This window comes from Desmodus rotundus, chromosome 7, assembly GCF_022682495.2.
Source record: "Desmodus rotundus isolate HL8 chromosome 7, HLdesRot8A.1, whole genome shotgun sequence".
Lineage (NCBI taxonomy): Eukaryota > Metazoa > Chordata > Mammalia > Chiroptera > Phyllostomidae > Desmodus > Desmodus rotundus.
The window spans coordinates 102,094,943-102,122,393 of record NC_071393.1 but is presented as its reverse complement, the minus strand read 5'-3'; the positions used below and the strand labels follow the sequence as shown (position 1 = coordinate 102,122,393).

The window sequence follows — 27,451 nt, the reverse complement described above, 5'->3', positions numbered from 1 at the left end:
GCAGCACTGTTTCTAATAGAAAAGGATGGTAAAGACTCCACTTCACAATTTCCCTTGCATTCAGACATGACACTACATTCTGGCTAACACAACATGATTGGAAGTGTTGTGAAGTGGCAGCTTCTAGGAATCTTCCTGCAAAAGAGAAAAAAAAAAGGCTGGCATGTAATCTTTGCCCTTTCTTGCATCCTGAAGCTTGGAATGGGTTGCAAAAACTGGAGATCCAGCTAAGTCGAATGAGAATGCCAGCAACACACAGTGGAGCAGTAACAGTAGAGAAAGTGCGCAGGCAACTGAGGGAGAGGGGCAGGAAGACAGACTAGAGGATTCTCTCCCCCCTGCAGCCTTTGTTCTGTACATTTGTCAAAACTCATCAAACTGTCCGCTTAGTATCTGTGCATTTTACTGTATTTGTTAGGCTCCAAAACAAAACAAAAAAACAAGAAAGAGAAAGCAACACCTCGAATGCTATTCCAGCCCTAGATCACCTATCTGACCTTAAGACTTCGTTTAGCCCACTGTTGGTTTAGGTTTTCTATCACTAATACACTCTTCATATGCCAGTACATTAAAAAAGTAACACAATTTAAAAAGGCAACATCTGAGTCTGTAGAATATGCTACCATTTGTTTTTGTTTTGTAAGGTAGGGAGAATAGAATTGGTTGCCTCTAGTTAAAGTGTGCCTGAGGAACAGAAGAGAGAAAACTCACTTTTCACACCTTCGGCATTTTGAACCATGGTGAACACAATAGCTACTGAAAAATAAATAAATAAATTTTCTTTAATCCTGTTAAATATTCCATTTTTTTCAAATTTTAGTACATGATTTGAAGACTTATACTGACTTTAGTTTCAAGATGATCCCACACTGAAATAATTACCCCAAGAACAACGAGACAAAAATGTGACAAAAGAATAAAAAAATGTTGGAAGGGAGAAAAAGAGAAGGAGAGTGCTGAGAACTCTTCTTTCATGGGAAACAGGCAAGAAAAGCATTGGGCTTATTCTATTGCTAGAAATATACACTATGTATCTTAATTTCTCATTATCTGCTTTAGTAAAGGACAAACAAAAGCAGCTAGCTAAATCAAAATGGCCAACAACGCTTTTTCTTTGATTAGTTGAAGGAATCGTACAAACGGTTCTTCTCATTAGAGAAGTATAGCTTATGAAGAATTATGTTTTAAAAAGTAACATGAAAGTCTATGAATCAGATTGGAAACTGAAATAAAACCAAGAATTTCTTAGAAATTTATCAAACTGAACTTAGGTTTTCTTAACACTATTTTAAAAACTGCTTATGTAAAAACCCTGTTACCTTGTTCATGGTATAAGCAATATAACAAAAGAGTTACTAAAATCTACTGCAGTCTTAAATACACCATTTAATTTTATATTGGTTGCCCAAGTCAGCCTGAACATACATGTATTTTTACATTTGATTACGATTTCTATATGATTTTGTATATAATTTTGTATGATTAGTGCATATACATTTTATATTCCATTTTCTCACACTTATTTCTATGTGATAATTAAACTGCACAAAATTTAAAACTGTTCACTTTATAAATATCCATAAAATTTTAGATTTTCATTTCTAAAAGGTGATTCAGTAAGAAAGCCCTTTCTCATACCAATGCCAGATGATGACTATCCAGGTCCTGGAGGCCCCAACCATCTACTGATCCATTTCAATTACAAACAACCTCTTAGGTGATAAATGCAAATATTCATACCCAGAAAGGAGACATCATTTACATCCTCTGGCTAATAATAGTATATACAAACATCAAATTGTTTCTGATGGGTTGGAGGGTTACAAACAAATTCACTAACCCTTTAGAAATTCTAGTAACAGGTGTGAAAACTTCATTTGGGGTTTCTGAACACCTGTAGGCATCAATAATCATTGACCCCTTCAAAGTATTGGTAAATGCTCCTAAGGGCAAAGACTACATTTTCCAATACAGTTCTTTGTGTTACCCTATAAAGCAGAATTTTTGCAAAGGTAGACTAAATGAACATTCAAATGCAAAACTGGCACAATTAACACCTGGTAAATGAACTGAACACTAACAGTTTAGAAACAATACAATGCACAGGGAAATAAAATTAAAATTAAGCTTTACTTCTCTGAATAAGATGTCTACACTATAAAAATACAATCCAAATGGCAAATTTCTTAAACTGAGCACTTACATTAAGGGTCATTGATGAAGGCTTGACATGGGTTTCTTCTAAAGGGGAATAGTACCGCTGTTACTTTAATAAATCCGTAAGACTAACATGCTTTGCAAGTAGAAAGGTGGGAAATTGTGTTCATTATATTTTAAATAGGAAAGGGAAAAGGTAAAGATTTTCTCCTAACTTCTCCTAAATGATCTGGAGGTGAAAAAAAGGACTAATCAAATTAATTTTACATGGTATTCTACAAAAAAAATACTAAATAAACAGTGTAACACAAGGACAGGGATTACTCAAATTTGATTCTAACAAATTTTTACTTGATTCTACAGGAAACAAAGATTAGTTAACTGTAAGACATGTCCTTAAGGGACTGACTAAAGAAACCAAAATCTTAAGACTTTCAACAGGAATTCCCCCTGGATAATATGACTGGTCAAGAGGTAACATATATTTAAAATCAGAGCCAATAAACAAGAGATTCAACAAGGGTCTGGTAAGATAAATGCCTGGACACAGGGGCTCATAAAACTAATATTTCAGTAGTCCAACAAATGAGTTGGCAAGTAAATATTAATCTCCAAAATTACTGATACCTTTTAAAGAGTCATGTTCCCCTTTTTATGTCCCTTAAAAGGAAGGGAAATCCATGACACTTCCATAACGGAAGAATTCTTACAAGAAGCTTTATGACTCCTAATTCTCTACTAAAATAAGATAATTAATATTCAAGCAGGAAAGACACGGTAGACTTACAAAATAAAACAAGATAACAACTACAGTAAGAATCAAGTGACTTTTCTGGTAATAAACCCAAGAATATCTTAAGTAACTGAGAAAATTTTCAATACACAGGCTGAACCTCTATATCAATTAAAGAAGGGAGAAAATTAAATATTTCATTTTTTAGATTCAGAAACAAAATGGTAACTATCATGGCTTAAGTTTTCATTTAATTTTCAAGATAATCAACTTTTAAATTTTAAGTGTAAAATATTTTATACTAGTCTTAAAGATAAATATATGCAACTAGAATGTAAAGTTATGTTTTAATTTGAGGAAAAGTTACAACCTCTTGCTAGTAAAACAAAATGTAAATTTTCTAGAAATGTTAATATTTGTTTGGACTAATAATAATCAATTTTATTAATTATATTTGCCAAAAAGGGAGGAAAAACCCACAAGGTGTTAAACAATAATACAAAACATAAAATCTTTTTTAAAATTTTATTTTTATTTCTTTTTAGAGAGAAGGGGAGAAAGTGGAGAGGGGGTGAAGGGGAGAGGGCGAATGGGAGGCAGGGAAGACACAGGGAGGGAGAGAGAAGAAACACTGATTTGTTGTCCCACTTATTTATGCATTCATTGGTTGATTCTTGTATGTGCCCTGACTGGGGATCAAACCCTCAACCTTGGTGTATCTGACACTAACTAAATGAGGTACCCAGCCAGAAATAAAAAATAAATTCTTAAATAAAGGCTACTACTATTTGCCAAAGAATATATAGAAGATCTGTTAAATAGTTCTAAGATGAAAAGTGACACAGGTGAACTAATGCACATAGCATGGTGCCTGGCATATAAAACATAGTGTACTTTTTTTAGTAAATGAATAATAAACAGGCCTTGAAATTCCACAAATTAAAAATGTTGGGTATATAATTAGTTTATTAAGCTAACCATATAACATGTTAAATAAAACACAGGCAAAGAATGTCAAATGAAAGACAGGATTCCTAAAGCATAAAGCCTATGACCTTCCCTGGACTTATTTTCAGGATCCCTTTTCACAATCCTGCCTGCAGTCTCCCCGGCTGAGCTAAAACACTGTGGCGGTGGTGGTGGTGAGCTCTTCACGTAGGGGTAGGGGAAGACCTCCTGAACTATAGACCTCTCCCCTACGGCTACACTGACTGGTGGGTAGAAAGTACAGAGAATCTCCAGAGAATAATTCTGATGACTGAACTTGAAATAAAATCTCTTGCCCTACTTTACAACCAAGTTTACCTCTCCCAGTTCCTGGACAATAGAGCAAATGTGTCCTTTGAGACTTCCTTGTCAAACTCAAATTTCACATTCGGAAACTCCAGCTAATCAATAATTTCCTACTGTAGTTGCAACAGTGACTTGACAACTTTATAAACAATACTAACTTCAAAAAAAAACTTAAAAGCTTCAAATTTAAATAGCCCAGGTATGTCCCTAAAAATTTTAAAAAAAAAAAAAAGTTAAGACTTTAATCATGTGTCTATAATTTAGGATCATAAAATATGAAGCTTAGAATTTCGTAGGGGAGATAAGACTAATGCACATAACATAATTAGCAATAAATAATGATATTTAATGAAGTGCTAAGTGTCTGAGAACTCAATATACACCATAGGAGTTCAGAAAATAGAAAGGCTCCAGAGGGATTGAAGATTCCAAGGAGGTTTTACCAGAACAGACTTCTTATACTGGATGATTATATTTAGACAAATGGAAAGGGGAAGGCAAGGCTGAGGAAACTGTCTAATTGAACACCAAGTTTGTACAGGCAGTCCCAAAGACATGTGAAGGAGGAGGATGGGATGCACCATCTTACAGAAAGTCTAGAAAGTTGTTTTTAAATGTGATACCACAGAAACCTAGTGCAGGAGAGTAATATCCCAATGGAATTTTTATTCAATTAACCTGGCAACTGCACAAAAGGACTGAAGACAGCAGGTAATGGATTATTAAAACGTAACATAGACAATTACAGAAATCTAAATTGAGATTTGTCATTGGTCTAGATCTGTGCTACCCAATACAGAATCCACTAGCAACATGTGGCTTTTGAGCTCCTGAAATATCACCAGTCTAAACTGAGATGAGCTGTTAAGTGTAAAATGCATACTGAATTTCAAAGACTTTATATGAAAAAAGAGCGTAAACTATCTCATTTTTTATATTGATAACATTGAAATCATGATGTTTAGGATATATTGTGTTAAATAATATATTATTAAAATTATTTTCAGATGTTTCCTTTTACTTTTTAAAATGTGGCTAAGAAAATTTTTAATTACATGTAGCTCATTTCTATTGAACAGCACTGTTCCCTGGCTATCTCTACTTTCCTAACCTTCCCCCCTCCCGTTCCCATGATTTGTAACAATTTTAACATGTGCCCATAAATACACACACACACCACTGTACCTATGTATTTTACATGCAGAATAAACTTATGCAAAAATACATACTGAAATGATGACAAAAATAAATAGAAGCTCTAATATTTTTCTTTTTGCAATCCAATGGACTATCCCACAGCCTCCACTGTGGGGGCCTAGGATGTTAGCAGAATGACTGATTAGGAAAAGACAAATCCAAATGAAAGATTCACTAAAAATTTAATAACTGGTTAACTATGAGAGCAAGGGAGAGAGGATGGACTGAGTATGACATAATGGACATCTACCATTTGCTACTCAGCATCCAGTAGCCCCTGAATTTCCCTTTGGAATCCACTTCTCTCATCATGCCATTTAGGTAGCAATGACCCCAGCCCCAGCTCCAGGAGTAGGCCCATGCTGGCTAAATCAATTAGATATCTGTAGTCTCAGTGACTGGTTCCAAAATGTCAGAAATGTAACCCAAAATCAATGAGAGATACAAGACATTTCCTGGAGCCTCTGGGAAGAGAAATGTTCTTCTAGCAGTGCTTCTAAAGCTGAGTCTCAAAGACACGCCCCCAAGAGGTTTAGGTATAAAATTCAGGACCTATAAACTCAGATGAAGGGGGGGAATTATATCTTTACTTTCACTACCCTCCAACCGAAATTTAGTATTTTCTTCCATTGTGAATTCAGTCAACAGACAACAATAATATTAGCAATATGTCACTTTATCACCAGCAGAAATCACAGATACTTCCAATCACATTATCACTGGTTACAGACACTCCAAAACAATGTTCATTGCTACTTGGAATTTACTAGATTTGTTATTATTAAATAAGTCTTATTTAATAAAGCACATATTAATCTTATAATTTAAAAAATATTTTCATAATTGTTTTTTCTTTTAAAAATTATAAATCCAGGAATTTTTTTAGTTTAAAAGTTCAAAACACTTAGAAATGATCAATACCATCACAAAGCAAAGATAGTTCTATCATTGGGAATTTACTCAAGTATTTTGCATACTAGTAAGTCAAAGAAAAAAAACCATACAGTAGAGGATGGCTCTCAGGTACTTTCTCCCTGTAATAGACATGCAACTCTCTAGCCCAGAAGAGGTCAGCCATGAGATCATGGGAAGTCACCTCACACAGTGGGGGGCCACCCTCCATGTCCAAGGCCTGCTTCTTGACTGTCTACCCTTGAAATTATTAGTGAAGCTTGACACTGCGCAAGATCTCTGAATCATATGATTCTGATCTGACAATCTGATCCTCTGTGTTATACTGGATTACAGATTATGAATTTTAAAAATCATTTTTATTTTTCAATTTGTTGATATATATTATATTAGTTTCAGGGGTACGCTCCAGTGATTAGACATTTATAACTTACTAAGTGATCATCCCAATAAATCTCATTCCCATCTGACACCAGAGTTATTAGAATATTGTCTATATTCCCTATGCTGTACTTTACACACCCATGACTATTCTGTAACTACCAATTTGTACTTCTTAAACCCTTCATCCTTTTCACCCACCCTCCCAAACTCCCTCCCATCTGGAAATCATCAAAATGTTGTCTGTATCTGAGTCTGTTTCTGTTCTACTTGTTTGCTTTTTAGATTCAATTGTTGATAGACATGTATTTATTGCCATTGTATTATTCATATTTTTTATTTTTTTGCCTTCTTCTTAAACAAAACCCTTTAACATTTCAAGTAATACTGGTTTGGTAGTGATGAACTCATTCAGCTTCTTCATGTCTGGGAAGCTCTTTGTATGTCCTTTGATTCTATTTTTTTAATTTTTTAAGTATATTTTATTGATTATGCTATTACAGTTATCCCATTTTTTTTCCTCCTCTTTATTCCCCTCCAGCCTATGCCCCTCCTCTTTATTCCCCTCCAGCCTATGCCCCCTCTCTCCCACCATCATTTCCCCACCTTAGTTCATGTACATGGGTTGTACATGTAAGTTCTTTGGCTTCTCCATTTCCTATGCTATTCTTAACTTCCCCCTATTTGTACCTACCATTTATGCTTCTTAGTCCCTCTATCATTTCTCCCGTTCTCCCTCGTCCCCCTCCCTGCTGATAACTCTCCATGTGATCTCCATTTCTATGATTCTGTTCCTGTTCTAGTTGTTTGCTTAATTTTTTTGTTTTGTTTTTATAGGTTTAGTTGCTGATAGTTGTGAGTTTGTTATCATTTTACTGTTCATATTTTTGATCATCTTGTTTTTCTTAGATTAAGTCCCTTTAACATTTCATATAATAAGGGCTTGGTGATGAAGAACTCCTTTAACTTGACCTCATCTGGGAAGCACTTTCTCTGCCCTTCCATTCTAAATGAAAGCTTTGCTGGATAGAGTAATCTTGGATGTAGGTCCTTGCCTTTCATGACTCTGAATACTTCTTTTCAGTCCCTTCTTGCCTGCAAGGTTTCTTTTGATAAATCAGCTGACAGTCTTATGGGCACTCCTTTGTAGGTAACTGTCTCCTTTTCTCCTGCTGCTTTTAATATTCTCTCCTTATCTTTAATCTTGGGTAATGTAATTATGACGTGCCTTGGTGTGTGCTTCCTTGGGTCCAATTTCTTTGGGATGCTCTGAGCTTCCTGGACTTCCTGGAAATCTAGTTCCTTTGCCAGACTGAGGAAGTTCTCCTTCAAATAAGTTTTCCATTTCTTGCTCTTCCTCTTCTCCTTCTGGCACCCCTATAATTTGGATGTTGGAACGTCTTAAGTTCTCCCGGAGGTTCTAAAGCCTCTCCTCATATTTTGAATTCTTGCTTCTTCATTCTTTTCTGGTTGAATGTTTATTTCTTCCTTCCGGTCCAAATTGTTAATCTGAGTCCCAGTTTCCTTCCCTTCATTGTTGGTTCCCTATACATTGTGCTGTATTCCACTTTGCACAGTATTTACTTCTTCCTCTATTTTGTGACCATACTCAACCATTTCTGTAAGCCTCCTGATTACCAGTGCTTCGAACTCTGCATCTGATAGGCTGGCCATCTCTTCATTGCTTAGTTCTACTTTTGGAGTTTTGATCTGTTCTTTCCTTTGGGCCATATTTCTTTGTCTTGGCGTACCCATTCTGTTTTAAGGGGTGGGACCTTAGGTATTCACCAGGGTGGGGTAAACCACTTCCCTGTGTTGTAGCTCTGTATGTGGGGGAGGGGTCTAAGAGGGCCCAGTGCCTCTTGCTCAGCTCTCCACTGGCTTTCAGTCACTTCCCCTGCTACCCACAAGCAAATTGGGTCCTTCTGGTGCTGGTTCTTGGGTGGGTGGGTTTGTGTACATTCTAGGACCCTGTGGGTATCTCCAGTGAACTCTCCTGTGAGGCTGGAAGTTTCTCCCACTGCTGCAACCCCTACAGGCTTTATATCCAGAGGTTTTGAGGCTTTCTTTTCCCACACTGGAATCCTGGGTTCTGCAGTCTGTCTCACTCCCCAGTTGTTCCTCCTGGCTTATCCACACGAAAATGTGCGACTGCCTAGTCCACCAGCCAATGTCTCACCTTCCCCAGTCCTCCAGCTGCCACCTTGCCACGTGTCCTCTCCACCCCAGCTGCCCATCTCCACCCCTCCTACCAATCAGTCTGAATGAATGTTTCTTCTTTAACTCCTTGGTTGTCAGACTTCCAGACAGCTCGATTTTCTGGCAGTCCTGATTATTTTTTGTTTTTAAATTTGTTGTTGTCCTACTTTTGGTTGTACAAGGAAGCAAACTATATCTACCTATGCCTCTATCTTAGCCAGAAGTCTACTATGTCCTTCAATTCTAAATGACAGCTTTGCTACAAAGAGTAATCTTGGTTGTAGGTCTTTGCTTTTCAAACTGAGTATTTCTTGCCAATCCCTTCTGGCCTACAAAGTTTCTGTTGAGAAATCAGCTGACAGTCTTATGGAAGCTCCCTTGTAGGTAACTAACTGCTTTTCTCTTGCTGCTTTCTGTCTTTGTCTTTAATGTTTTGCACTTAATTATGATTTGTCTCAGTGTGAGCCTCTTTGGGTTCATCTTGTTTAGGACTCTCTGGACTTTCTGAAATTGTCTATTTTCTTCACCAGGTTAGAGAAGTTTTCTATCCTTATTTTTTCAAATAGGGCTTCAGTGTCTTGCTCTCTCCTCCTTCCAGCACCCCCAAGATGAAAATGTTGGTATGCTTTAAGTTGTCCCAGAGGCTCCTTACACTATCCTCACTTTTTTAATTTATTTTTCCTTTTTGTTGTTTTGATTGGTTTTTTGCTTCCTTACATTCCAAATCGCTACGTTCTCAGCTTCAACTACTCCGTTGATTCCCTGTAATTTATTCTACATTTCAGTTAGTGTTCCCTTCATTTCTGACTGGTTCTTTTTTGTGGTTTCCATGTCCATTTTTATGATGTTGAAGTTCTAAGTTCATCTACTCTTTCCCTAAGTTCATTGAGCATCTTTATAACCAGTGTTTTGAACTCTACACCTAGTAGATTGCTTGTCTTCATTTCGTTTAGTTCTTTTTCTGGAGTTTCGTTTTGTTCTTTTATTTGGGATATGTTTCTTTGTCTCCTCATTTTGGCAGATTCCCTGTGTTTGTTTTATGCATTAGGTAGAACTGCTACATCTCCGTCTTGGTAGCAGCACCTAATGTAGTAGGTGTTCTATAGCGTCCAGTGGCACAGTCTCACCAGTCACCCGAGCTGCCTCCACCGTACCGTGGATTATGTACACCCTCCTGTTGTAGTTGAGCCTTGACTGCTGTTGGCATACCTATGGCGGGGATTTACCCCCAGGTCGAGCTGCTGCAAGGACTAACTGGGACAGATGGGCAGTGCAGGGGCCCACCCCATGGAGTAGGACTTACTTCAATGAAGCTCTGATGCCCGCTGTGTCAACCCTTCATTGTGTCACCTGTGGAAGTGGCTGGGAAGTGCTGTAACATGGTCTGAAGCTCTCCACTCAGTTTGCTGGCTCTGTGGCCTCTCAGAAGGTGCAAGGCTGTCTACCACTAGTGCTGGGGCTGGGGCCACTTAAGGAGAGGTCTGGAGCATGCTGAGACCAGATGCTGCTTGTTTGAGCAATTTTAGGGAAGTCTGAAGCATAGGCCAAGATAGGCCATTGGTACAGAAATGCCACTGGAGTGGGCCTAGGTGTCAGCATATCATCAGAGCAGGTGATAGCCAGGTTGATGGAGACTCAGACATGGCACTCCCCAGCTGGCTCTGTGGGAGAAGGGTCAGAAAAAGAACAATGGCCAGTACTTCTGTCTGGGAGAAAGCTGCCCCTCCAGCTCTAGCCCTGGTGCCAGACAGTTTGGTACCTCCCTGTATGCCTCTGGTGCCTTTCAAGCTGCTGCCGCAGCACTGGAACTTATAAGTCTGTGGGTAGGCCCTTTAAGATGAACTGCCCAGAACTCCAGAAGCCCACCTGTCTCACTCAGCCTCAATTCCTGCTGGTTTTTACAACCAGAAGTTATGGGGACTTCTCTTCCTAGCACTGCAACCCCGGGCTGGGGGATCTGGTGTGGGGCTGAGACACCTTGATCCTCACAGGGGACCTTTCAATTTTTATCTGCCACATGTGGGTGTGAGATCAAATCATTCTGAGTCTCCACCCCTCCTGCCAGTCTCAGTATGGCTTCTTCTTCATATCCTTAGTTGTAGGACTTCTGTCCAGCTAGACTTCAGGTGGTTTAGAATTATGGTTGTTCTGTAGTTTAGTTGTAATTCTGATGTAAGTGTGGGAGGATGCTAGTACCACATTTACCTACACCGCTTCCTTGACTGGAAGCCAACTATATTTTAGAATAACTGGTTTTATTTTTAGTCCTAGGTATTTTATTTAAAAATATTACTCAGAAAGGGGTCTCTTGAGCAAAATAGTCAAGAGCCCTGCCCTGTATAGTTTTTGCAGAAGCACTCTCCTTCCCCTCCTCTGGACTTGATGGCACGAGGACATGGAGCGTGAGGTGTGGACAAACATGCTGCCACCACAAAGGGACCAACACCTTGGAGGCAAAATTCATTAAGAAAAGGAAAGAAGAGGAAGATGAGGTTCTGATCACATAAATACAAGTAGTTCAAGCTTCACCTCTAGATTTTTCAGTATTGTCAGCCAGTAAATTTGAGTTGGGTTTTCCATTATACTCACAATATAAAAAATTTAAATGGTACAGTTGATTTCAATAGTATTTATCTCAGGAAACTATAACTATACCCATATCTTTGTATAGAAACTGCAAAATTAGAAAAGGTGTAACTTTGTCACATTGAGGGCATCTGGGGAAAATTAGTTTTTCACAAATTGAGTGTACTGAACACTCAGTACTCACTGCAACCTATTCTTATAAATCTTCCTGTTTTATAGAGGATGGAAAACTAAAAGCTGAGGTTTTACACATGACCTAAATGTGGCCAAGCAGGCATACCTGCAAAAGATACGCACAGCATCAGCAACATCTACCTGCCAATCACATGTACTAAATTTATCTTGGAGGGAAAAAAAAAGGATATGGAGGGTAGAAAGTAATATGTAATAATGGCTCTGCCCAAGGGAGTTTAACTGCTGCTGAATATGGCGGCGACAGCGTTCTGATTCAACAACCTGGCCCATGGTGGCAGTACATAAGTTCTGTCTGCAATGTCATTCTAGCGTTTGACCCGAGAAGCTCAGTTTAAATGGTCTATTCAGTCCATTCAAAGTTTATTTATCTTCCTTTCCCAATAAATCCCATTTGCTACAACTACTTAGAGCAAATGCTCTTGCTACAGATTCCTGAACAGTAAGTTAAATACAAAGTAAATAGGGATATACAAAAAGAAGCATCTTATTAGCAGTTAGAAACCTAACTGTTAATAGCTTATGGTTTCAGATGTAGACATGACCTGGAAAGAACTATAATTAATAAGCCCTAAGAGATAAAGCCAGATTACAAGGAGTACCACAAAAAGTCAAGAACAGAAATTTAGATAGTGTGGATCTAGAAAAGAGTTACCAACAAAGCTAAGAAATCAGAAGAGATCAAACACAGGCAAAGAGAAGAGAACTCAAAAGGTGATGAGGTCTTGACCTGGCTGGTGTGGCTCAGTAGACTGAGCACCAGCCTGTGAACCAAAAGGTCAGTGGTTCAATTCCTGGTCAGGGCACATGCCTGGGTTTCGAAGCAGGTCCCTGGTTGGAGGCCTGAGAGAGGCAGTCAGCTGATGTTTCTCTCTCACATCGATGTTTCTCTCCCTCTTTCTCCCTCCCTTCCCCTCTCTCTGAAAATAAATAAAATCTTTTTAAAAAAGAAAAGATGAAGACTATACAACTAAATACCAAAGATGACAAGATAAGAATTTAACTAAAAGATCTGTTTTTCACATTACTCCCTTCCTCAAAAATTGTTATTGGGTACTGAATAATGCTTAAACTCCCTCCAAAATTGGGTCCCAACCACCCTGTCTGCATCCATTCCTTTATACCATATCTTCTAATTGCAGTCTACTTAAAAAAAAAAAAAAAAAAATCGGGATCCTAAAATAAAGGGCCAATTGAAGACCCTCACCTAGGAAGCTTTCTCTGGCAATAATCAGTTGCCTCCTCTGAATCCATGTAACATTTATCTCTCTTTGGACACCTAACTAAAACCCAAACTAATTTATAAGCTTAAAAAAAGCAGGGACTGTGTTTTTGATTTCCTTATGTTCTGTACACCTAGCATAATGACATTCAAATGTGCTGCTAACAAAGCAGGCCCTTTGAACATGTAGTTTCAGAAAGAACAGGCAGTAGTAGAAGTTAAGATTGCAGGAAATTTAAAAGTTAATTAAATTGATTAGGACAGGCATGAAGGAACTTTCTGTAGTGACAGTAACGGTTCTATAGTGTGACAAGATTATGGATTACACAGATGTATGTATGAACTTATCCCAACTAAGGGAATAATACACATAAAATCTGTATTTCTCCTGTATATAAATTTTGCCTAAAAAAAAGTTCATGATAGGCACACTGAAGTGTTTAGGGATAAAGTATATTTATTTTGAAATACAACAAAAATGTGAAATGAATTAATGAAGTGAGGGAAGATAGGATGGACAGATAGACAGATAAGCAAATACTATAAAATATGAATTACAGAGCCCTGGCCAGTGTGGCTCAGTTGGCTGGAGCTTTGTCCCATAAACTGAAAGGTTGCAGGTCTGATTCCTGGCCAGGGCACATGCCTAGTTTCCAGGTTTGGTCCCCGGTCAGAGAGCACACCAGAGGCTATCAATCGATGTTTGTCTTCCTCTCTAAAATCAAATAAGCATGTCCTCATGGAGGAATATATATACATATATATACAAATATATGAATTGCAGAATCTAGGTTGTGGATATTTAGCTATTCAATGTACAAACAATTCTTGCATCTTTTCTGTGATTGAAAATTTTCATTATAAAATAATAAGGAAAAAAGCAAATAGTGGAAATGAGGCTGTGAGAGGCTCACGTATTTCAGAAGTTCGTCAAAGGACTGACACAGAAGAAGGTATATACATGCCTCTGAGAGTGTGCCGTCTGGACTGTCCCTCTTCTAGCTACCTCCAATTTTATTTATTTTATTTTATTTTTTTAGCTACCTCCAATTTTAGACTGCACATAGACTAGTTCTGGCCTTAAGTGCTTATTCTTGCCTCAGAGAAAGAGCTTATTCTCTTAAACTCACTCCATTTATTCTAGGACAATCCAAATCTGTGGATTTTAGACCTTTTGAAAATCTGTGCCCCAATCTTTTTACCTGAGTTTCTAATACTTCCTTAAACCGACCTTTAGACAAGGTATCTGGACAATCTGGCATAATATAAATGGTTTATCCTTTTGGCCCAATTCTGGCTCCCCAGACCCATGGCCCTCCACAGCAAAGGAATGTTAAAACAAAGAGTCCTTGCAGCAAGGACAATTCATCTGAGTGCCTGGCTAAGAACCTGGCATAGAGGTACTCAAGAAATGTTTGTTGGATTAATGAACCCCATACCTGATAATACACATATACAGCTTAGTTTCACATTTATACCTACATTGTACTCAGGAGAGTAAATATATGCTAGGATTCTGAAGGTAAATATTTACAAAGATCTGAAGCCTCTCCTGTGGAGCTAAACAGAAGATGGAGTTGGAAAGGATAGGCTGATAAACTCCCTCAACTATCATTAAGAAACACCTACACTTTAATCATGAATGCTTTCCCTGATAACTCAGTAAATTCATCAGCTTCAAAATACCATAAGCATGAACTAAAGGAAAGAAGATAAATTATGCAAAGATAAGGATTGACAGGAATTCAATTTCCAAATGACCTAAATGCATTTGGAGTTAATCTGCTCTTTTTTGTTGTTGTTTCCAAAGGACTGCAGATTATGCACTTGCTGAATTTTGCCTTTGTCACACATGACCTAACAAGGAAGGCATTCATTATACCATAGTGGCTTCCCTCAAGTATCTGGTTCGAAACAGCTGCAAATTTTGGAAGATAACACCACACGATGTCTCTAACGACTAGTATGTTCTCTCCCCAATAAATATGAAAACAAGTTATTATTTGTTGTTAATATGTGTTTACTAGAACATCAAGAACATAGTAAACTCAGTATAAACTTTTAAGTTTAGAAAATAAAGTAGAAAGTTTGTATAAGAATTTCAATTCTACGTATGTTAAGAAAATAATTGATCTAATAAACACATCCTAAAGAATTTCTAAAGTTTGGCACTTTTACTCTTCATATTTGTTTTTATCTGTCAGAAAAAATTGCTGTATCACTAACAACTGGCTGATTTAGTCCTTTCATATGCTATAACTGGACAAAATGACAAAATATTTTAAAATAATAATAAACCTGGTCTCAAATAATTTCCATTTATAAGAATTAAGAGATGCTTCCTAGGCCCACAACAGCAAAGCTGAAAAATATCCCATGGAAAGTAGAAACAAACTGTAAAAATGTTTCAGGAGAGTTATGGCTTGTTAGTTATGCAACTATATGTATAACCTGGCTTTTTTATAGCTGCCATTGTTCCCTCGGCCACATCAAAATACAGACATTTACTCTACCTATTAACTCATTTTCCATGAGTTAATGCATTTGGTAGTGCATTTTTTCCCCTCTCTTTGAAATGCACCGCCGAAGAGGAGCTATTTTATTATCATCGTTTATTTATATTTCAACTCACATTTAGTTTGACTTTCATCCCTTCCTATTTACACTAAGTACACTTAATTTACACAGAAACATGTAGCCCCAGAAAGGCCACCTGGAAAAGACACACACAAGGGTCCTTTTTGTACCTCCTTCGATGTCATTACCTAATACCTTGTCATGACTCTTTCATCTTAAAAAGTAGGTAACACCCTCAATAGCAGCAGTACCTATCAGTCTTGAGGACCCAAAGGCTCAAATATCGCCTCTAGAATCTTCACTCAACATTGTCACCATACAGTTCCCAATTTCTTTAAAAAAAATTAGTAACTTTCAGGAGTACACACAATGCTGTTGAATTTCCAAGGTATGGTGAGGATCAAAATGAGATTTACAGGAAAGCTTTGTTTTGTGAACTTCCAGTCATATCTAATAGTAATTAATGAGGGTAAATTTTTGCTTTCATTTCCTGCATTAAAGGCACAGCATAACTTTCACCTGCAGGTTGATGCAAAATCCAGAGAGATGATACATTATCCATTATCTATAAAAAACAACTGGGGAGGAGGGAGTACTAACCACAACAACAAAAAACCTACCTTAAAAGTCAAAGATCAGTGAAGGATTGAAGACTCCTATCCAAGCTTCCTGCTGAAAACACAAAATTGTAATTACCCTTCAATTTTAAGCCATCTACCTTTCCTTTACTGGAAACTAGATTCCAGTAAATGATTCTACAGAGGAAGATTCTACGATGGAATTATTGATAAGCTGGACCTGGAGAGGCAAATGACTAGCTTCTCTTCCTGTCTGATCTCTTGAAAATTTTGGAAGAAAACCAAGAAACTTTTTTTTTAATTCTGTAGTTTCATATTTGAAAGCTCCACAGACAAAATTTTAGTTACATGTCCAAACAAGCAGTCATGGGATGTTATTATGTCGTAGGGCCCATCCTTAGAAAGAGAGCAAGAAAAAGGATTGTTGCTGAGCTATAACCGTAGGAAACCCTCAATTACCCAGGGTAGCATGGGGCAGAGACAATCTGGATAAATTAAACCCTCAAGTAATTATTACTTAAGAACTGAATTAATTCAAACATCATCCCCCTTACACTAGAGAAAGTTCACTTAAGATCTGCTCCCCCCTTCCAGGCCATGCTCTACAAAATTATGAACTAGCAGATAGATGATCTCCAAACTATCAAAAAAAAAAAGTAAGGCAACTGAATTACCAGCACTCAAACTGGGTCTATTTTTTCCACAATTCCGATCACAAACCACCCAACTGTGAGTTTAGCTTCTTGAAATACACTTACATTAAACCCTAACCCCCTCCGTCCCCCCCAAAAGGCCCTCCTGATGTAGCTGTTTCTAAATCAAATGCGTCTTATATTGAACTGCACTAACAATGCCTGTTTGAAGTTAAAGAATTTGACAACTATCACATTAAAATTGTAAAATGCAGGTATCGAACAACTTTCGATTCAAACCCGCAACGATCCCAGACTGAACTTCCTTTCTCTTCCCTCCGGAACCAACCGGCCCTTCCGCGCCAAGGTCCGGGACAGGGCCTGCAGAGATATCACAGCCCATCTCCTGGAACACCTGACGTCACAGACACGCGGACTCACAGCACTATGACTTCATCACCAACTGGGGCCGACCCACAGTCGCCTTGCGCCAGCCCGGAGGCTAAAGAAGCTTCCAAGCCTCCGTCCTGCCGGGTCCCGAGAAAGGTTAAGCACAGGCTCCAGCTCACCTGAGCTCGGATAGGAAGGGCAGGGTGGCGGAGCTCAAGCGGGCGCGACCGTGCCAGGCGACCCCCACCCAGGGCCCGACTTCCTCACTGGCCGCTGGTCCCGGAGGTGGGAGAGCCGGTCCGCTGCCTCACCACGGCCTATCCGTAATCTCCTAGGCTTCAGCCCGGACCGGGGACCCCGCTCCCGCCCGCCGGTCCGCCCGACCCGTGAGCGCGGGCGGAGGCCCGCCGGGGAGGAGGTGCCGGCCGCCCGCTCCCTGCCCCAAACGCGCCCGCAGCGCCGCGCGCTCCGGACCCGCGGGCGGCGCCCCCGCCCCCACCCGCCCCGCGTCCCGGGAGCTCCAGAGAGCAGGGAGAGGGGGGCGGGGAATGGCCACGGTGGCCGCCGCCGAGCCCCCACCGCGCTGCCCTAGCGCGACGCCACCCGGCTCCGACCCACCTGCGCTCCTGTCCCGGCCCGGGCCTGGCCCGGGGCTGCACACAGCGATGCAGCGGCGGCTGCGGCGGCAGGAGGCCTGGCTCGCTCCCTACTGCTGAAGCGGACCGAGCGCCCAGGGCGGCGCGGCGGAGCCCAACGCTCGCCCCGAATCCCATTTGTTTGGCTAAAACGGAGTGACGTCACGCGCCGGCCCAATCGACGGTTGGCCCGGGGAGGGGCCGCGGGATCGAGGGTTGCACCGCCCCCTGCCGGGCATTTTGTGTACTTCGGCCGCTGAGGACGAAGAGTGGAGAACTTGAAGCAGGAGAACTGGGAGAAGCATCTGCGGGCCCTCAAATCGTGGCGAACAGTGAAAGCTCCAGCACGATCTGTAGGGAAAGCAATCAAACTCTGAGGCTAACTGGAATGGCAGTAACACCAGTGTTCAGTCAATAAACTTGACAAGTTTCTTGATACTCATGGGTAGACCTGGAGCTATAAATGCTGTTTATTATTATTATATATCCTAGTTGACTTGGGTTCTAATTCTGGTTCTGCTACCAAGCTTGGAAAGCTGGGCTTCAGAATTCTCATTTGTAAAATGAACGGGTTGGGAGAGTCCCTCTGTCACTCTTTTCTGTGCAAACCATGGCAGAAATACCTACCAGCACGCACATAAAGTAAACTTTGAGATTGACAATGGACTCGCTCTACAGCTGGCCAGTAGGCCACATTTAGAATAGCACTGGTCTAGGAGAGAGAAAATAAGACTAAGAGGCAGTGAAACCACTTTAGGCAAGTCCTTCCCTTGATTCTATTTCTCCATTCATACACTGGGTATGATCCCCAAGAAATACACAGGCTCTGTGACAAGACCTCTGGAGGGAGCATCTGGTGGGGATGGTGTGGCACAGTGAGGCCATAGGACTCATAAGGAGCTGGAAGAGGGCCAAGATTAAGGTGTCCTGCTCCTAGAAGAAGAGTCTATCTAGTGGGATTTTCCCCAGGAGATGTTCTCTCCACAGTCAGTGGAGTTAGATCAAATGTGATGATCCAGATAAGGCCACAGACCCTGTAGTCTGAAGCCACTCAATGTGGAAACACTAGGTCTAAAGCTACAGGTTGGAACTTCTTAGAGGACCAGGAGGGCTAAGAGCTGTGCTTAAGAGACTGGAAGCCAAGACAGCAATGTTACCTTAAGAAACAGAAGAAAAACAAATTACAAAAGGAGAATGCAGAACACCACTAATTGTTATAGCCCAGATGGAATTAAATCCAGCTGAGAATCTTGCTGCATTCCAAATACAAAAATACAACAGGCAAAGGGAAGCAGCTCATCACACAGCATCCCCAAGCCCATCAACTCTTCTTCCTGCTCTTATCATAAAATTAGAACTCTTTACTATAACCCATTACAATCAGACCTGTCCCCTTCTTCAATCCCATTCTCCCCCTTGTCTTGGCTGAAACCTCCTCAGAGAGCTTTCTCTAAGTCTCCAATATAGTATTTCAGCCCTGTCACTTTCCTTCACATAATTGGCAACCAATAAATAGCTATTGAATTAATAAAAATATTCATGCTTTTTCTCACCAAACAATTTAATCCAGGATGCAAGTGTTCATCACCAGTAGATGACTAATAAAAGTCACAAGAGTAGAATGTCTTATACAGTAGAAATAGGACATAAGTAAAGGAAAAATCTAAGGTACGGCTGCAAGAATATGACCAAAAGTAGGAACATCTGAACTCTGAAGAACCCAACCAATCAGTCATGATTTTGGTGCTTCAGTGCAAATTACCCTTGATTAAATTTTCTAAATCACCAATTGATTATAAGGATACTTATATTACCCACTTGGCATTTAGACAGGAACTAGATTTCTCTGAGTAACAATACCAGGTAACTCATTCTTACATATTTTGTATTTTTAATAAGGCCCTGGTCTGTTGAAAATGGCAAGAAAGAAAATGAAGGGGGGAGGATTACTGCCCATCGGCTGTATGTTTCCTTTTTCTTGTTAACAGAATCCTGATCTCCAGCACCCTCTCTGTGCTTCAGAAAAAGATGGGCCCCATTCATTTCTGAATGTCCTCTTGGGTGTAAGTGCTACTGGCATATAGTAAAGAGAGGCCAGGGATGCTGCTCAGTATCCTACAAGTACATTTAAGTCCCCACAGCAAAGAATTATCCCTCCCAAAATGCCAGTAGTGCCAAGGCTGAGAAACCTGGCTAATCAGTGTTGCCTTAATCTCCTTGTCAGTAATTGATTCAGGCACATGTGCATGATGCAAATCGAGCTAATAAAATTCAACGGAAGTCTACTGAGATACCTCTGGGAAAGGTTTTCCTTACCCTTAAAGAAAGAAATTCATTTTCGGTTGAAATGCATCACTTTCCAAAATAAAATAATCATCCACAATGAGAGAGAGAAACACACAAGAAGAAACAGTCCCTCATCTGCTGCTAGATGTCACTGGGTGTGTGGTGCCTGGTACTGTGACTGCCTTCCTAGGACCATGAGAGTTGTTAGCTGAAGAGAACACAAAAGGATGGTTAAGCAGAAAGATGGAAGTAACCTGCATCCTTGATGATATCATCAAAACTCTGATATAACCAACCCTTGAGATTTCTTGTTATGTGGGATAATTCTATTTCTATTTAAGTCATTTACAGGACTTTCTAAAAAATTGGAAAGTAGCTGAAAATATCCTGACACACATTATATGTGTGTGTGGGGGGGGTTGTTTAATAGGAAATAAAATGGAAGGGGAGACACTAACCTACTCCTTTGGATGCAAGCTCTACAATAGTTTAACAATAAAATAATTTTGTTTTGCTATTCTTCCAGAATAATCTTTAATGATACCAGAAGCTGATAAGATCAGTGGGAAAAGAATCTTTGTCTATAAATGCATACATGAGTAGGAACTCATGTGACACTTGAAATATTTCAGGAAATGACATTTTCCAATCATTAAAATTTAATGTGGGGGAGCCTGCAGCATTAGAATGAGACTAGCGAGTCTGTCCTTATTCTTCCTAAGCTCTAGCACACTAATTCACAGGCACCTTCTAGAGCGAAGGAGAGGCTGCCTGGCTAAAACAACCTAGTTACATCATCTTGCTAAAATGGTCCAGGGGATAGATTTTACTCAGAACTGAGTTCCGTAAAAAGGCCACCAACTTGTTCTGCAGTTTCAGGATTTGCTGATATTTTCTACCAGGCATAACTATGCTTTCAATGCCAAGTCTTGCTTTGAAATACCAAAGACACTTTTCAAAAAGTACAGAGCTCAGTTACCAGCATTTCCTTGCAAAAGTCAGTGGTTTTACTGATTAATAACGTACCCGAACTAGTTATTTTCTTTGGAAGAGTGAACAGAGGTCTGGCTTCTTTTGAATGTACCACCATCTGGTCACCCACGCCACTGTGTTAGTTTGCCGTTACTCTAACAGAGAGTCCCTGGCATCTGTCACCACACCTCACTTTGTGCCCCTTCCTAAGACGGCAGAGCTACATGTAATTTTTTATGTGCCTTCAGCAAAACACCATCTGTGTATTAGTAAAGTGAATTGAGCCTGTTTGCCCTTCCTCTAGATCAGCGATTTTCAACCTGTGTGCTGCGGCACATTGGTGGGCCACGAGAATTTTTTACACAGGCAATACGTACCTATTTAGTGAGAGGTACTGACCTCTTTTCCCTTGGATTGTCAAATTAAAAAATGATAACAGCCAACACAACAGCTGTCATTAGTGTGAATGAATCAGTTATACCTATGTTTTTTTAGATAGGCAAAAAATATATTTTTTGGTGTGCTGCAGAATTTTAGTAATTAGTTTATGTGTGCCATGAGATGAAAACGGTTGAAAATCACTGCTCTAGTTGCTCCCTCCTCAACAAAGCCAAGGTATACCTCCAAAGGAGCATAATGATGACCTACCTCATAAAAGAGCGAGGGAGTTTGATTGCTCCCCCTTGCTGAGAGCTACTCTGGTTTTCTTATATCACAGAGCCAGCATTTTCACACATTATATGCTCTGTAAGGCCCCATGGCTCCTGTGACTTTGCCGTCTGTTACTTTTACTATAGTTGCACTTTTCTAGCTTTCTGGATGTTTTCCTTCTCTCTTCTGCTTCTGTCCCTCCTATCTCTCCCATATTTCTTGAATTTCTTGCCACATGGCCTCAACTTTATAGTCATCACTAGCCAAGAAATAGGCTCATTGTGTTCCACTCATAACATTACTAGAGTCTCTGCAGACTGAGTATAGACTCAGAGGACTTGAATCCTCTCCCTTTCTCAGTTATTTCCTTTTAATCCCTGCTATTCAAGGGGTGCTTTTGCATGGCTGCATGCCTTTTCTGTTTTTACATTTCCAGTACTGGCAAAGCTCTGGAGTTCCACTCTCTGAAGAAAACCGGTACGTGATTACCACGTGTGATAACAGCCCCATTCTTAAATTCATTAAGTACTTCTTAAAAATGTCCTAAATGTGTTTTCACATATGTGTTATTTTGTACATTGGCACAGTTGATTCCTAATTTCCTGTCTTGAGAAAGAAGTTGTGTTCTGATATTTAAAGCCTTGTTGAAATAGCACAGAAAAAAAAAGTTTTTCAAGTTCCACAATCTTTGGCTAAGCCACTCTTCATAAGTCTTCATAGCCCTGACCAGTGTGGCTAAGTTAGTTGGGCATCGTCCTCCAAAATTAAGGTTGCCTGTTCAATTCCCAGTCAGGGCACATGCCTGTGTTGTGGGCCAGGCCCCTGCTTTAGGCGTGCAGGAGGCAGGCATTGATATTTCTCTCACACATCAGTGTTTCTCTCCCTCTCTTTCTCTCTCCTTTGCCCTCTAAAAAATAAATAAATAAAATCTTTTCTTTAGGTTTATACAAAGTATGAAATGAATAAAATTAGTATTCTTCATCTTTTTACCCTTTGCCATTTCTCTTACCTGTGGGTGCCTAACAAGCTGCCCAGAGAAAAGGCAACACCTGTGGTCCACACAAACTTGTCATCCACCTACTAAATATCCTCGCCCTTGAGTCCCTGCACAGAGTGAGTCATCCCCACAATCTATGATCTCATCGTACTTCCTTCCACTTCTGCTATTTCACTTACAACATTTCAATGTCATTTATCTATATCTTGTCCCTTTGTGAGCTCTTTAAGGACATGTATGACTGATTTGTTGGATCAGTGAATGGATACATGATCTATGAGAACAATTCACTGACTACACCAAAATATTCAGAGGAAAACAATGCCTTTTCATTATGTGCAATATTTAAACTGCCAAATTTGTGTATTTTACATAAATGGAACTAAATTAAAGAGCGTGGTCTTCTCCAATGGGCAAAGCTCTGTGATTCTTCCCTGGGCCGTTAACTAGTTTTCCTGACTGGAACGCTGCTGGAGTGAATCTTGTTGGCCTTTCAAAGGGCTCATGTTCTCCTTTTGTCTCCTCAAGGGTAAAATGACTCACACGTTCTCTCTGGAGAGTCTGGGGCCGTCAGTTAACAGATTGGGCCTTATCCTGGATGGGACTGCAATTTACACACTGTTATCAAAGATAAATGATATGAATCTCCTTAAGAATTATTCAATTATATTTTAATAAGTTTGTAGCAACGATTATTTTTATTTGCTTTTAAAGCACAATTTAATTGATTTAGGCAGCACTTGAACCTACAAATGTAAAATTTTATTCCAGTATGAGTTCCCACTCCCTTTTTTTCTCATCATTTGCACAAAACAGTCAGTCAAGTATAAATCTAGAGTGGGATTGACAAGCACCTAATGATGAAGGAGAAGAAGGAAAAGAAACAGAAAGGGAAGGGGAAGAAGAAAAAGAAGAGGAAGGAGGAGGAGAAGAAAGGGGGAGGGAGAGGCAGGAGGAGAAACCTGCTTTCAAATACTTAAGAAAAAGTAAATTATTTTATTTCCATAAATTATTTGCCCCTATTCACTGGGGAAAAAAGAAGAAAACAGGATCTGGACAATAGGGGCTGGGTGACTACATGGAATACGCGTACAATGGAACAAGAAACAGCATTTAGCCCTGACTGGTGTGGCTCAGTTCCCTGGGCAATGTCCCCAAAGCAAAAGGTCACCAGTTTGATCCCCAGTCAGGGCATATGCCTGGGTTGCAGGTTTCTGGTCGGGGCTCATAGGAGAGGCAGCTGATCAATGATTCCCTCTCACATTAATGTTTCTCTCCCTCTCTTTCTCCCTCTCTTCCTTGTTCTCTAAAATAAATAAATAAAATCTTTAAAAACATAAATAAAAGGAGGCACTGCTGAAGTTAGTGACTCATTGTGATCTTTGGAAAGGCAATTACTACTCCTTAAAAAAAAAAAAAAGAAATGGCATGTAAAATGAATCATTTACATCCATGTGTATCAACATGGATAATCTCAGAAAATACCTGGTTCACATGAAAGCATATGGCAGATGGATGCACACTCTGTGTCACCATTCACACAAACCTTAACAGGCAAACAAACACACATTCAACAAAGCCAGGTGAGGCTTACAAACAGCTACAATTACAATAAATATATAAGGACATGGGCAAGAAGTGTCCAAAACAACTTCAGAATGACAGTTGCTTCTGGGGAAAAAGGGAGAATAAATGATTAGAAAGAGTTACAGAGAACTTCAGTCATATTGGTAACATTTTATTCACTTAAGAAGGAAATACCCGAATCAAATATAGCTGGTTCACTTAACATTTTTAAAAATTTAAGTGGTAAATACATAGGTATTTGTAATATTACTCTGGAATGTTTTTGCACCTTATATGTATTTCATAAGTGTAATGATTTCAATTCACTTGACAATTTTAGGAGAGGTTGTGATGTAAAGAATACCCTCATGAAGAAAATCAATTATTATTATTTATTAATAATTTAATAATTAAAATTATTACCTATAAGTAATGTTGATGCAAAGCAAAAAAACCTAGGTTTATTCCTATTTTCTCCTTTTATCCCAAAGCATTTAAAAAACATAGACTCTATTAACTAATGATGTAAAAGTCTTACTATACAAAAATAATATTTCTTTGTCGAGTAGAGGAAGTGAAGCTAAAATTTCTGTCTCTACTTATCTGAAATTGCTGCTCTAATTTTTCCAGTGAGAAGACCATAACAAATCCCATGCATTTATAAGCCACTTGAGTTTGACCTGTAGGGGCAAATGCTTCCATAATGCTGTTAAATGCTTACACAGAACTAGCAGTGAGACAGAATAACAAAGTTCTCTTCTCACCCCTAAACCATCCTCCTATCAGCATTTTTTCTGGTTTGTTCCTGTCCTCCAGAGCTATACACATAGAAAGCACAGAAACATATGGCTAGCCATTAACTGGCACAAAGCAGTACCACTCGATGGCTAAGCACAGGGAAAGACACAGGGAGCCAAGATGTACATAAGGAGAAAGTCTCACGATTCCATCATGTGTCTTTATGGAACTACAGCAAAGACAGTGTCTGTGGCCATCACCACCCCCACCCAAGTGCCCAAATCCTTGACTCCTATGCTTCATGCAAAATAAATTTTCAATATATTGTTAGGAATAATGAGACCTCAACAAGCGCTAAACAAGAAGCTGAATAATCATTAAAACCTTTAATACTTTTGCCTTAAAGATTTAAAAGTCTTATGAAAAAAAGAAAAAGGTACCATTTACTTAAAATGAGTTAGTGGCAGAAACCTATGTTAAAAGCAGCACCCAGGAAGAACCAAGATGGCGGCGTAGGTAGACACACTGCGCCTCCTCGCACAACCAGAACTGACAGAGAATCGAACAGCAAGGGGGACCAACACCAAGGAAACAGAAAATAATCATTCATCCAGACTGGTAGGAGGGGCGGAGATGGCACTGGGGTGGAGAGGACTCGCGTGACTGTGGCGGGACTGAGACTGGCGGAGTGTGGGACAAATGGCGCAGGCAGTCCGAGCACTAGCAGACCCTGCGGCCCCACATTTGCACAGATAAACCCAGAGGGCCGGACTCAGAGTGGCGGAGAGTGGGGCAGGCAGAGTGGCGGATAGCACCTTGCGGCACCACATTCGCCCACAGATAAACCGGACAAACGGCGGGCAGAGAAGCAGACCGCTGCACAACCCAGGGCTCCAGCTCAGGGAAATAAAGCCTAAAACCTCTGATTGAAAGCGCCCCTGAGGGTTGGGGCGGCAGGAGAGACTCCCAGCCTCACAGGAGAGGTTGTTGGAGAGACCCACAGGGGCCTAGAGTGTGCACAGGCCCACTTACTCGGGAACCAGCACCAGAGGGGCCCAGTTTGATTGTGGGTAGCAGAGTGAAAGACTGAAATACGGAGGAGAGTGAAGCGGGCGCCATTGCTCCCTCTCGGCCCCTCCCCCACGTACAGCGTCACAGCGCAGCGACCAGCATTACCCCGCCCCGGTGAACACCTAAGGCTCCGCCCCTTAAAGTAACAGACGCGCCAAGACCAAAAAAAAAAAAAAAAAATGGCCCAAATGACAGAACACTTCAAAGCTCCAGAAAAAATACAACTAAGCGACGAAGAGATAGCCAACCTATCGGATGCACAGTTCAAAGCACTGGTTATCAATATGCTCACAGACTTGGTTGAATCTATTCGAAAAACAGATGAAAAAATGAAGCCTATGCTAAGAGAAACAAAGGAAAATGTACAGGGAACCAATAGTGATGAGAAGGAAACTGGGACTCAAATCAATGGTATGGACCAGAAGGAAGAAACAAACATCCAACCAGAAAAGAATGAAGAAACAAGAACTTGGAAAAATGAGGAGAGGCTTAGGAACCTCCAGGACACCTTGAAACGTTCCAACATCCGAATTATAGGGGTGCCAGAAGGAGAAGAGGAAGAACAAAAAATTGAAAACTTATTTGAACAAATAATGGAGAACTTCCCTAATATGGCAAAGGAAATAGACTTCCGGGAAGTCCAGGAAGCTCAGAGAGTCCCAAAGAAGCTGGACCCAAGGAGGAACACGCCAAGGCACATCATAATTACATTACCCAAGATTAAACGCAAGGACCTACGTCCAAGATTACTGTATCCAGCAAAGCTATCATTTAGAATGGAAGGGAGGATAAAGTGCTTCTCAGATAAGGTCAAGTTGAAGAGGCTCATCATCACCAAGCCCTTATTATATGAAATGTTAAAGGGAGTTACCTAAGAAAAAGAAGATCAAAAATAGGAACAGTAAAAATGACAGCAAACTCACAGTTATTAACGACCACACCTAAAACAAAAACAAGAGCAAACTAGGCAAACAACTAGAACATGAGGGTTGTCAATAAGGGAATGGGAGGGGGAGAGGGGGGTAAAGGTACAGAGAATAAGTAGCATAGATGATAGGTGGAAAATAGACAGGGGTAGGGTAAAAATAGTGTAGGAAATGTAGAAGCCAAAGAACTTATAAGTATGACCCATGGACATGAACTATGGGGGGGAATGTGGGAGGGAGGGGGGTGGGCAGGATGGAGTGGAGTGGGGGGGGAAATGGGACAACTGTAATAGCATAATCAATAAATATATTTAAAAAAAAAAAAAAAAAAGCAGCACCCAATATAAAGAAACTGTTCTGTGATAATATTAGACACCTGATGGGAAGGAGAGCTAACAATACCCACGCATTCTCAGGAGAGATTTCCAGCTGAGAAAAGCCTCTACAGTGTTTTCACAAACAGTTCTTTACTGGCCTCAGGGGAGAGGGGTGGCAGTGGATGAGATCTCAGAACTTGATAAGGTAGGTTTGTTTTTCCCTAAAGAAGTATTAGGGAAACA

General features: G+C 40.1%; 1 protein-coding gene across 12 annotated transcripts in view; it reads right to left on the bottom strand.

Annotated features, from left to right (window-relative positions):
* FBXO34 (F-box protein 34) overlaps positions 1-17,815 on the bottom strand; it is an 81,166-nt gene extending 63,351 nt beyond the window's left edge. For 6 of the 12 annotated variants that reach the window (XM_053928406.1, XM_053928401.1, XM_053928407.1 and 3 more), the window contains exons 1-2: positions 17,668-17,815; positions 16,070-16,121 (exon numbers count right to left, since the gene is read on the bottom strand). The gene's annotated coding sequence lies outside the window, so the exon portion shown is untranslated. Of the gene's footprint in view, positions 1-16,069; positions 16,122-17,228; positions 17,503-17,667 lie in introns of those variants that run through there. The other 6 variants (XM_053928403.1, XM_053928409.1, XM_053928408.1 and 3 more) reach the window with 3 other exon arrangements.
* Positions 17,816-27,451: the final 9,636 nt, after the last annotated feature.